This window comes from Saccopteryx leptura, chromosome 2 (assembly GCF_036850995.1).
Source record: "Saccopteryx leptura isolate mSacLep1 chromosome 2, mSacLep1_pri_phased_curated, whole genome shotgun sequence".
In the NCBI taxonomy this organism is placed as follows: Eukaryota; Metazoa; Chordata; class Mammalia; order Chiroptera; family Emballonuridae; genus Saccopteryx; species Saccopteryx leptura.
Window position 1 is genome coordinate 243,082,952 of NC_089504.1, and position 12,222 is coordinate 243,095,173.

General features: G+C 46.4%; 1 protein-coding gene and 1 long non-coding RNA gene across 4 annotated transcripts in view; one reads left to right on the plus strand and one right to left on the minus strand.

The window, feature by feature from the left end:
• RPH3A (rabphilin 3A) overlaps positions 1 to 755 on the minus strand; it is a 79,445-nt gene extending 78,690 nt beyond the window's left edge. For all 3 annotated transcript variants that reach the window (XM_066370858.1, XM_066370859.1, XM_066370857.1), the window contains exons 1-2: positions 418 to 755; positions 146 to 266 (exon numbers count right to left, since the gene is read on the minus strand). The gene's annotated coding sequence lies outside the window, so the exon portion shown is untranslated. The remainder of the gene's footprint in view (positions 1 to 145; positions 267 to 417) is intronic.
• LOC136395687 (uncharacterized) lies at positions 409 to 7,517 on the plus strand. The gene is made up of 3 exons (XR_010749370.1): positions 409 to 521; positions 5,741 to 5,834; positions 7,346 to 7,517. It is a non-coding gene; the product is annotated as an uncharacterized lncRNA (long non-coding RNA).
• Positions 7,518 to 12,222: the final 4,705 nt, after the last annotated feature.

The following is a 12,222-nucleotide window of genomic DNA, read 5'->3' on the forward strand; positions in this document are numbered from 1 at the left end:
AATGTGGGCAAATAAACGTGGTCACTCCTCAACACCCCTTCCCTCCTCCCTACCCTTCACCCCTACCAGCTTATGTGTACACCTCATCACAACTGGATTCCAATATTCCCAGCCCATTTGCACAATTGAGAAGAATATTACTTACCACAACACCAGAGGATTGCAGGGGGAACAGGAGAACCAAATCCTTGCCAACTCCTCCCTTCCCTGCCGGCTGGGAAGATGTTAACTCCCGATGACTTGGTTTGAAAGCTCAGTGGAGGTGCCTGAAAGAAAATTGTTCATTTGACTCTCTTTACTCTTCCCAAAATAAAATCCAAGTGCCAGCACATGCACACGGGCACACACACACACACACACACACACACACACACACACTCCAACTATCCCTAAATCACGCAAGATGAAAAGAAATACCACAGCCAGAAGAGGAGAAAAGTCAGACCAGCAGTGGACAAGGCACAAGGCAAAGACTGTAGCTCCCTCTGACTGCCCTCCACATGGATGAAGGTTTCAGCTCGGTCAGTCTCTCTCTCCCTCTCTCCCTCTCTCTTTCTCTCTCTCTCTCTCTCTCTCTCTCTCTGTCGTTTGAGTAGGCAACCCTGGGCTGCTGGCAGCTAACAAATCAGTTGCTTCCCCTGTGCCCGAAATCAGTCGCGGCTTCCTCCACTGCTGCAAAACCCTGTGTTGAGCAAAGGAGGGGGAAGAAGCTTCCCCGCGCAGGGGAGCCAAGCCTGCCTCCCACCGGTGATTTATGTGAGAGGTGCCTGGATAAAGAGAGGTAGGAGGCGGGGAGGAGAGGTTGGGCGCACCAGAGATCCTGGCTGGTCGAAAAGGCAGTCAGGAGATGGGCGATCAGCACCACGGACAGCGCTAAGACGGGGTGGAGGAGGGGACGGGCGGGAAGCGAACCCTCCGGCGGCGAAGTTAAGTTATTGGATGGTTAGAGCAGAGAAGGGAGGGGGAGCAGGGAGATGGGACTTCTCGCCAGCACGCAGTGAAGTCAGTGGCAGCCTACCTAACACCAACTTGTTCTAAGATTGTCACTCACTCTCAGAGCAAAAGGAGCTGTAACTTCGCAGCCCCTTTCCCACACACGCCCTCAGACCTTCAGTGCTGGTCTCAGCTTGGAGAAGAGTTTGACCCCAGTATGGGAACCCCCCCCCCCCACCGTGGCTTTTTCTAAAAGAAATCAGCCCAGCTGACCTGTCCTCACCCACATGGTTGCAGATCTCTAAGCCAGACCTCGGGAGACTCAGAATCCAGGGTAGGAAAGATGAGGTTTAGGAAATGGAAAATTTTAAGAAACAAGATGGCTTAGTTGAATAAGCACTTGACAGGTGTCTGGGACCCAGGTCTAGACCCCCATACAACCTTATACAAGTCATTTAATGTCTCTAAGCCCCATCTATACAATGAGGTTAGGACTACTCGATCTTCCTTAAGATAGGAAGCAAAAGGTTAAAAAGCAACAAGAAGAATGCACAAGATGTGAGCTGCGAGGGTCCCATGATCCATAGCCTGTCCTACGATTCAGGCATTATGACAGAGAGAGAAGGAATTTCCAGCCAGCCCAGGACGGTATGTACGTGCCAGTCGCTCCTGTCAGCATGCAGCTTGAGCAGGACGATATTGGGAGATTATAGGAGGTCTAAATCAGATAACTGAGCCTTAGCCAAAGACCCACCCCCAATAGATCCAAACTGATTTTCTGAAGGGAAATCAGTATCTGGACAAGAACAACCATCATTAAAAGGAGAAGTATACCAACAAAAATGGACTCGCAGGACTGACAGTGTTCCAAATCTCAAGGGTCCTATTCTTGCTTACTACAGACAAAGGACAAGAAATCTCAAACAGACCAACGTCTGCTAGGGGTCCCCAAACTTTTTACACAGGGGGCCAGTTCACTGTCCCTCAGACCATTGGAGGGCCAGCACATACAATGCTCCTCTCACTGACCACCAATGAAAGAGGTGCCCCTTCCAGAAGTGTGGCGGGGGGCCAGATAAATGGCCTCAGGGGGCCACATGTGGCCCATGGGCCCATAGTTTGGGGATGCCTGGTAGACATTCTCTGCAAAATGAAAGAGAACCCTCTTTATTGGGGACCCTCCTCTAAAGTGTGTCGTTTAAATGGCCCAGGATGAGCTACCACATTTGTCACTTAATTCTCCCCTTGAAAAGCAGAGCTTAAAATGTCAGTATCTTAGAGACCATTTAGAGCTTCATTTTATAGATGGTCATGATTGTGATACTCATGATGGTGGTATGTTGGTGGTGGTGGTGGTCTTTATAGTGATGATGATAATGACTTTGGTGGTGGTGGTGTTAAAGGCAGTTCTCATTTATTGAGAACCAACTATACACCAGTCATTCTGCTAGGACATGGGTCGGGAACCTTTTTGGCTGAGAGAGCCATGAACACCACATATTTTAAAATGTAATTCTGTGAGAGCCATACAATGACCTGTGTACCTTATGCATTATCCAATAAAAATTTGGTGCTGTCCCTGAGGACAGCTGTGATTGGCTCCAGCCACCCGCCACCATGAACATGAGCGGTAGGAAATGAATGGATTTTAAGATATAAGAATGTTTTATATTTTTAACGTTATTTTTTTTTTTATTAAAGATTTGTCTGCGAGCTAGATGCAGCCATCAAAAGAGCCACATCTGGCTCACGAGCCATAGGTTCCCAACCCTTGTGCTAGGAACTCTACCTGTATCATCACTTTGAGTCCTCACCATGACTCTGTGATGGTATTATTATCTCCATTTCACAGATGAGGAAACCGAGACTCAAGAAGTTCAGTCTCTTGCATAAGGTTACACAGTAAGTGGCAAGCACAGGATTCAAACCCAGGGTTGTATGATCCCAAAGCCCATGTTTCAGAATGTCAGAGTCAAGTTCAAGTGCATTCTACAATTTTGGAGGCAGGATCTCATTGAATCTTTTCTGGGAAGGGCCCACAACACAAGTTCAATCCCCTCACTTTACACATGGAGGAACTGAGAACCAGAGATGGGCAGTGACCAGTTCATAGCCAAAGAGCTAGAAAGTGGCTGAGTTAAATCTGGAACTCAGCCTTCCAGATGCCAGGGCCTGTGTCCTTGTCCTAGTGGCTAGAACAGTGCCAGGCACATAGTAGGCCCCCAGTAAACATCTAAAAAGTGATTCAGGAAGCCCAGAAAGGACTAAATTCACACAGCCTGCTGGTGGCGGAATCAGAACACAAGTTGTTCCCAAGCCTTTTGGCTTCTGGTCCCAAGGAATATCTACACAACCTCATAGCTTCCCTGGGCATTAGACACGTGTTCTTGGAGAGTCTGTTGTGAATTTAGATCTCTTAGGGAATCAAAATAGCTACCCCATGCTAAGTGCCAAGATATCTACCATGTGCCAGGCACTGAACTAAGCACCTTAGAGTCACTGTCACCAGTCTTCAACCTCATGAGGCAGGTGCTATTATTGTCCCATTTTCATATGAGAAGACTGAGGCTCAGACAGGTGAAGTGAAGCCCCAAAGCTCACACAGCCAGGCAGTGGCAGAGGCAGGGGTGTGAATCCCAGGTCTGACTCCAAAGCCTGTCACCCCACCAGCTTTTTCTCAAATGGGGGCCCCAGAGGTCCCCATAGGAGTAAAAAGGAGGCTCAAGCTGCCCCCACCAATCCCGGTCTCAACTAGAGCAGTTGTACTTTTAACTGTTTTGCATACTGGGCAGCTGCCCAAGTCTTCATTGAAACAGGTCTTTGCAGCAAAACCTTAAAGACAATATGGTTGAAACCAGAACCCTGCACCTTCCCTGGTGACCATGCCATCTAGGAACTAGCTCTGGCTTCTCAGGGAATTTTGCCCCCACCCTCCCCACCACCCTGGTCACCATGTCCAAAGCCCTCTTCTGTCCTAGGAGCCCTTTGTCCAAAGAACCAGCTGCTGCTATAACCGCTACAGCTCCGCAGCAGGGAGTCGCCTTGAAATCAGACAGCTCCAGGCTGAGCCGGCCTTGCTCTCAAAGCTGGAGCACTACAGAGGGATTTCTCAGGGCTCTGGGTTCAGCAAGTCCCATCCTTGCTCTGTTGATGCCAGAGGCAGCCTGTGGAGGCTCTCTCTCCATCACCCTCAGGAAGGATGGGCAATGATGGCGTTAGGGATAACTCCAACAACCAAAGCTATACTCATTGTGTTCCAGGTGGCTCACGTGCACCATATTATTTTTTGATTCTTACAACAATCCTATGTATTAAGATGATCACTGTTTTTGCCCTGGCCAGGTGGCTGTCTCAGTTGGTTAGCATCATCCCAAAACACAGAGGTTGCCAGTTTGATCCCCGGTCAGGACATATACGGGAACAGCTCGATGTTCCTGTCTCTGCCTTTGTCTCTCTTTGACTCTTACTCTCTCTCTTTCCTTCTCTTTCCCCCTTGTTCTCTCTAGAATCAATAAAATAAACATTATTTTAAAAATCATGCATGTTTAAAAAAAGATGATCATTGTTTTATTTTCATTTTACAAATGAGAAAATTGAGACTCTGATACCTAATGTAACTAGCCTGAGACCACTTAGTTCCTAAGTGCTGAGACTGGGATTTGAACCAAGGCCCTCTGAGTTTCTAATTATCATGCTGTACAGCTCCCCTATTTATAATTGCTTCTCCCATTTATTTTGGGTGCTTATTATTCACCACATGGCATGTTTTGTCAACCCAGTGCTTTTTGTGACTTATAACAGTGCAATGAAGTTCTGTGACATTACTTGCTTATCTTAGAGATGAGGAAATTAGACACAGAGAGGTTGGGTGACTTGCTCAAGGTAACACAGCTAGAAAGAGACAGGATGGCAGGGTGTGAATCTAAACAGCTTGTTTCAGAGCCTCTTGTGCTGGACTGTCTCCCAGCAAGATGGGTACTGAGATAGCCCAGAAAGAAAGAATGTTAAAAACAAACAAACTTTCCATCTCACTTGGCAAGTGAGACAGAAAAATGGCCTCAAAAGATGTCCATGTCTGAATGCCCAGATGTTGAATACATTACATTACATGGCAAGTTAGACTTTACAGATATGACTAAGGTATCTTGAGATAGAGAAATTACTGTGAGTTATCTGGATGGGCCCACAGTAATCACAAGAGCCCTTATAAGGGAAAAAGGGAGGCAGGAGGTCAGAGGGGAATGGTCATGATGAAGTGTAGGGGGGGAGGTGAGAGGGAGAGAGAGATGCTGTGTTGCTGGCCTTGAAAATGGAGGAAGGGGCCACAAGCCAAGGAATGAAGGCGGCCTGTAGGAGCTGAAAAAGCAAAGGAAACAGATTTCTCCTGAGAGCCTCCCGAAGGACCGCAGCCCTGCCAACACCTTGATTCTATGACTTCTGGCCTCCAGAACTGTGAGATAACACACCTGTGTTGTTTTAAGCCACTCTGTTTGTTATCTGTTAGAGCAGCCTGCGAAACCAATACAGCAAGCCTCAGAAGACCCTACAGTGAGAAGCCTTAGGGATCATCGCAGAGCAAATCAGCATTAGGGGTCATGGCTGAGCTCCCTCCTGGCCAGAGGACCCAGCATTTAAATCATATCATAGCCTGCCCTACAATACAGTATGCGTTTGTGTGTGTGCATGTGTGGACACGCGTGTGTGGGTGTGCACACAGAAGAGAGCCTGAAGAGAAAGGACTTGTGCTCAAAGCTCTCACCCAGCCACCAGGCTCCCCGCTGTATTCGCTCCATTCTTCTCTTTCAAGAGCCTCCGGGGAAATGCTATCATCCGGAACACAAAAGGGAAGACATGTCACAGGAGCACGGCTCATCCCAGGGGACCCGTAGAAGACAAAACAAGTAAGCGGAACAGAGACACAGGAGAGCAAAAAAGAGAAAGAGAAAGGCAACAAAGAGAGAGACAATGGCTGGGTCCCCAAGCCTGGCCTGTGTGTCCTGACAGACCCCTTCCCACAGGGAAAGGAGCAAGTCTTCAGGAGGCTCGTTTACCCCCCGTGGAAGAAAATAGACTAATTACAGAGAAAACGCTACAGGCGTTGGCAAGACAAGCTTTTAAGACAAGTCAACAATTATTATTTATTAATCAGTCAGTTCGGTGCTATCAGGCAAGGCACTGCAAGGGGGAAGAGACTGGGACATGCCTTCTGGGGCTCTGAGCTTGATTCTTGCTCCCCCCCCTCACCATCCACCAGCTATGTGACCTTGAACGTGTCACTTGCATGCTCTGAGCCTCAGTTTCCACAACTGTACAATGGGGGCACACCTTCCCCTCCTACCGACTAGTGTGCCCAGGACGTTTCACTCAGCTAACATATGAACAAGTGTTGTGTACTCTAAATAATGAAGAGCAGCTACCATTTATTAAGCACCTACTGTGTGCTGGGTGCTTCACTAGACTCCTTTCTTCCTCAGGAGTCTAGTGACGCATCCAGCCCAAAGTTACCCTAAGAGCCTGGAGGAAGGAGAGGCAGCAGACAGTGTAATGAAACAGTTAAAAGGCCAGGTTTTAGGACAAGGCTGTCCAGGTTCCCATCTGGCTCTTCTGTATCTGAACTGTGTGGCCTGGAGGAAGTCACTAAACCTCTCTGTGCCTCAGTGTCCCCATCTGTGAAGTGGGGGATAATAACAATACCTCCTCATATGGTTGTCACTAGAATCACATTAGATATACAACAGCACTTAGAACGGTGCCTATATAGGAAACCCCATGTGTATCGTCATGATTTTTTATTGTTGCTATGTATAAGACGCTCCCATGTATAAGACGCTCCCATATATAAGACGCACCTTAATTTGGCAGCCTGAAATTTGAAAAAAAATGTATTACATAAATTTATTGAACTCAAGTTTTATTCATCATAAAATTCATACAACTCCTCATCACTGTCAAAACTCCCATCCATTATCTTGTCCCCATCTGTGTCTGATGATGAATCACTGTCTTCATATATTGCTTCGTCCTCAGTTCCATCTATGACATTTGAAATGTCACACTTCTTAAATGACTTGACAACCACTGTATAAGATGCGCCCAGTTTTTAGACCTCAAAATTTTCAAAAAAAGGTGTATCTTATACATAGGGAAATATGGTATTATTATTATCATTATTACTAAGAAGAGTTTTCCAAAGAATGGTACATATTCTGCTGACATACAGAAACGATGTTGGGTGGTCTATGGAAAAACATTTTTTAAAGGTTTAAATGTTACGTATTTATTGTAAAATGCATTAGGAAAACATTACATTTCATTTCCAGCAGTGAGGCCATGTTTTCTTCTATGCAAATGTGCTTATATTGATGTAATGTAGGGCAGAGTTAAGTTTAATTTTTTTTCCTTCTATTTTCAGGATCTCAATAGCATTGGCTTCCCTGAAATCAGCCCACTAGGTATGCTGGTTTCACTAAGCCCCCTCCCCTTAGCAACTGCACCTCTCAGGGTGCAGCTTCCCAGTTATTCCAGTACCTGAAGCCAAGAAAACAAAGGAAGCAGGATGTTCCCTCTCCCTGGTTCCCTCCAGAATGTGCTTCTGGTCTATGACAAATAAATAACACTTCCTGAAGACTGACCGTATATGTCTGTCCTTCATCTGAGCTCCTACAATATAGGCTAACACCCTCCCCTGGTCCAGCCTGCATTGTAAACGCTTCTCCCATCACACAGGAGAGTCCAAGAACACGGCTCGGACTTGCTTATCTCTGAGTTCTCAGGGCCCGGAACCCATGTGATGTCTGGGAAATGCTAGGTAGGTGAATTCTTCTTAGAACTTTTCATGTGTGTATCTTTTATCTTTCTGTAATCTCAGAAAGGGGGCATCTGACCACCCGAAATTGCATATTTAGTTGTCATAAATGGGATGTCAGTAGATCATGGGATTCTACAAGGAGCCCCGTGTCTTCACGATGCTGCTGTCTTTAAACCATTGTAGGAAGATGTGGGCTAGATCACCAGAGCTGCTGGCCACAGGGAGTAAGCTGACAGAGTTAGGAGAGGACAGGAAAGTGGGACCCACACTAGAAATGGAAAGAAAAGAGTAGAATGAGGGAGAGTGGCTTGAGAAAAAAGTTCAGATGTCCTCATGCCCACCGTGGTGGTAAGGGTGGAGGGGGCTGACAGTTGCCAGAAGAATGAATATTTTCAGAAGGAGGGGTCCCGGTGTATGGAGGGGTCCCACTGCAATGGGAGGCAGGGAGGTCAGGAGAAGCAGAGCTATTTCCCATTAGGTCTTTCAAAGCAGTGCTCCAAGAAGACCCTCTCAAATCCCCCAGTCTGGCTTTTCCCCGGAAATGAATAAACCAGACTCTTCAGTTCTGTGGGGATGGATATCTGTCAATGTCTTCAGGTCGTTAGCAAGTGTTGGGGAGGGAGCTCCTCATTAAGGGCCTGAAATACTCAAGCATTTAGCAGAAGGATGGGGAGAAGTTGGGTTGAGTCCCACCTCTTCCACTCTCACTGTGACCTTGTGCAAGTCACTTCTCTTCTCTGAGCCTCAACATCCTCATCCGTGAAATGAGGGTAACAATAATAATAATTTGTTTATGGGGATCATTCAGTAAGATAAAATATGTAAAGGGCTTGATAAGAGCTCAACTCATTAGCTATTACTATTATTATCGCTATTGTGATTAACATTCTTATTTTATTCCTTTTTTTTATCACTAGCCAGAAGCTGGGGATACTGAAATGAGTAAGACTTCACGTCTTCATACCACAAGCCACCAGGAGAGATGGAAAAGAGGCTCCCAAGTCACAAACCCGTGTGACTAGAACTATAAAACATGCCATGGAGAGGATGCTTCTCTGTTATGTGTGTGAGGTGGGGAGGGATTGAACAAGGTCACCTACACAGAGACCAGGGAGGTGGGGGGTGAGGGCATGCCACGGGACCGACCCGTCAGCAACCCGAGCATTTCTCTCTCCCAACTCTAACATCTGGGGAACATCTTTCCTCCAAGGAGATTTCTCAACATCACACTTATGTAATCCTAACACGACACGACAGATATCGGCAGGCCTGAAAGAGGCAGAGGCTGGCTCTCCCACAAATCCCATTTGGCTGGCGAGGCAGGGAAAGAGCCCTGGGAATGCCATCTTCCAGGCAGCAGACCCGGCAGCAGGGTAGCAGGTCCGTCCGGTCTGGGGCAAGGCGGAGTGGCACAGCTTCCCTGGAGGGCCGTCGAGCTGTATGCGCCCAAAACCTTAGAAATTATACACACCCACTTCTTGACCCACGGGAGTCTCTCGGGAAGAAAATAATTAGGTGTTTGTACAAAGATTATCATCACCGCCTTGCTTATCATAATGACAAATTGGAAATAATCAAAATGTTCAACAATAGGGGGTCCTCTAAATAAATTGTGGTGTATTCCATACCGGGGAGGTGAGGCCCCCCCCAACTAAGACAGTCTTGGTACAACCCTGAAATTTGATTCTGTGTCCTCTAGCTGCTGTCTCTACAACCAGGCTGAGAAGGACCTGGACTAGATCACCTCCCGGAAGATCCCTGCTAGAGTGGCTGGCTATGTCCAGATCTCAGTCCCTGATGACTGGGGGCCACATCTGTCTTAATATGCATAACACAGTGTCTGGCGCAGAACAAATACCAAATAAATACTTGATAAATAAATGAGTGGATGGATGGATGGATGCATGCATGCATGCATGGATAGAAAAGAGCACCATTTTTGCCAGAGAGAGATAAAAGTTTCATTCTCTGACATGAATGCCTCTTGCTCTCAGAGCCTTCCACCATCACCACCACGCCCTGAACACTGCATAGAAACTCAGCAGAAAGAAATCAAGCCACCCATTCATCCAGGGCCTCTCTCAGGGACCTGGACTATGTGGAAGAGCAGACTTGGAGAAATGGCAGGAAGTGACAGCCAGGTAGGTCAGCCACAGAACTTCTGTCCCAGACCTGCTGCTTCTAGAGCTACAGCCTCATGAAACGTTCCGCTCCTTCAGACAGCAGACCCTGGAACTTTGCACTAGCCCTTTCTAACAAAGCAAATGGAGACAGAGAAAGCCCCACGGGACACAAGTCTGGCTGTGTTGAAAATGCCTACCGGTTTTTCACAAGAACCTGATGAGTTTCAGAAGGTACTTTTTCTAAGAATTTATATCATTCTCAAGTCAACCTTAAGGGGCATCAAAGCACAAAATTGTTCCTCCTCGTTGGCCTATCCTAACATTCCCATAATCTATTGCAGGGAAAGGACAGAAGTTCTGAGCCTCTCCATTCCCACCTGTAAAAAGAATCAAGAGTATCAACTCCCCTAGATGCTTATAGGGACCAAAGAGGATTGAAACATAAAAGAGACTCTAACCATCTCCCCACCACTCCCATCCCATGCCTCTTTGCCCTCAGCTCCTACCACCCTCCCTTCTCTCACTATGCTCCAGCCTCAAGCTTTTCTTCTATATATCAAACATCCAAGCTTGTTGCCACCTCAAGGCCTTTGCACCAGCTGCTCCTGCTTGGATTGCACTTCCTCCTGCTCTTTGGATGGCAGGTTGCTTTCTTGTCATTCGGGTCCCAGTATAAGTCACTTTCTCTGACCACCTCCCCCTCATTGCCTGTTTTCGTTTTCTGCATAGTACTTATCACCATCTCATAGTTTACTGTTCATTTAAGTAGATAGATGATTGATTGATTGGTAGGTAGTCTGTTTCTCTTACTATATACAATATAAGTTCCATGAGATCAGACACCTAATAGTATGTCACAGCTATATCCCCCAGAACCTAAAATAGTATATAATATATAAGTGCTCAATAAAAATTTGTCAAATGAATGAATAAATGGATGGATGAACAGATGTCTCCAAGGACAGGCTATGAAATTCAGCCAGATATCACACAATTTAGAAGAGGTCTATCATCGTAAACCAAGTTCCTCCCTGTCCCTTCGTGGCCCCAGGGTATTTCTTTGCCTTGTTTCTCTTCTCTTGTCTCTCTGTTTTCCAATAGCCCTTTTATTCTGTAACAATATCAGATTGACAGAAAAACTGTGCATCCCCATTCACCTTCCATTCATCTTCTCTTAATATCAACATCCTCCATTACTACAGCACATTTGTCAAAACTAAGAAATTAACATCAGTACAATGCTATTAACTGATTTCATTCAGATTTCACTGGTGTGTTCTTTGGTTGTTCTAGGATGTGGCGTAGCTTTGAGTCATCACGTCTCTATCTCCTCTAATCTGTGACAGTTTCTCAGTCTTTTCCTATTTCATGACCTTGATATTTCAGAGAAGACTGGTCAGGTAATCTGTAGAATGTCCCCCCCCCCCCAATTTTGGGCTTGTCTGATGATTCTCATGATGAGACTAGAGTTATGGACTTGGGGAAAGAGTCCCATCGAGGTGAAATGCCCTTCTCCTCAAATCTCATCAGAGGGTACCTGCTGTCAACATGACAATGTCTCAGCCACTTTCCTTGGGTTGCATAGGACCTGAGTCTTCTGGTCCAGCATTTCTGTGCCTCAGATCTAACCACAGATTTGGTGGCTCTGCATTTATCCAATCAGCTGGGCTCATGGGCTGGAGGCTAGAATTTCTTTTTTTTTTTAATTTTTATTTATTCATTTTAGAGACATAGCAGAGGGGAGAGAGAGAGAGAGACAGAAGGGGGGAGGAGCAGGAATCATCAACTCCCATATGTGCCTTGACCGGGCAAGCCCAGGGTTTTGAACCCGCAACCTCAGCATTCCAGGTCAATGCTTTATCCACTGCGCCACCACAGGCCAGGCCTGGAGGCTAGAATTTCAAAGTCAAGGTGTCAACAGGGTCATGCTCTCTCCTGAAAGTTCTAGGGAGAAATCTGTTCCGTGCCTCTGTCCATGCTTCTGGTGGTTGCTGACAACCCTTGGCATTCCTTGGCTTGTGGCTGCATCACTCCAGCTTCTGCTTCCTTCACCCCATTCTTCCCTCTGTCAACTGTGTCTGCATCTTCATCTCTTCTTATGAGGACACCACTTATATTGAGTGTAGGGCCCACCCTAAGCCAGTAGGACCTCTTCTTAACCTAACTATTTATATCTGCTAAGACTCTATTTCTAAATAAGGTTACATTCTGAGGTTCCAGGTGGTTATAAATTTGGGGGGATGCTATTCTACCCAGTGCAGGGGGAATATGATAGGTAGGGAAGCAAAGGTCAGGATCTGAGTCCTTCACTGCTAGTGGAGTGGCATGGGACAGTCATTACCTCACTATCCCCATCTA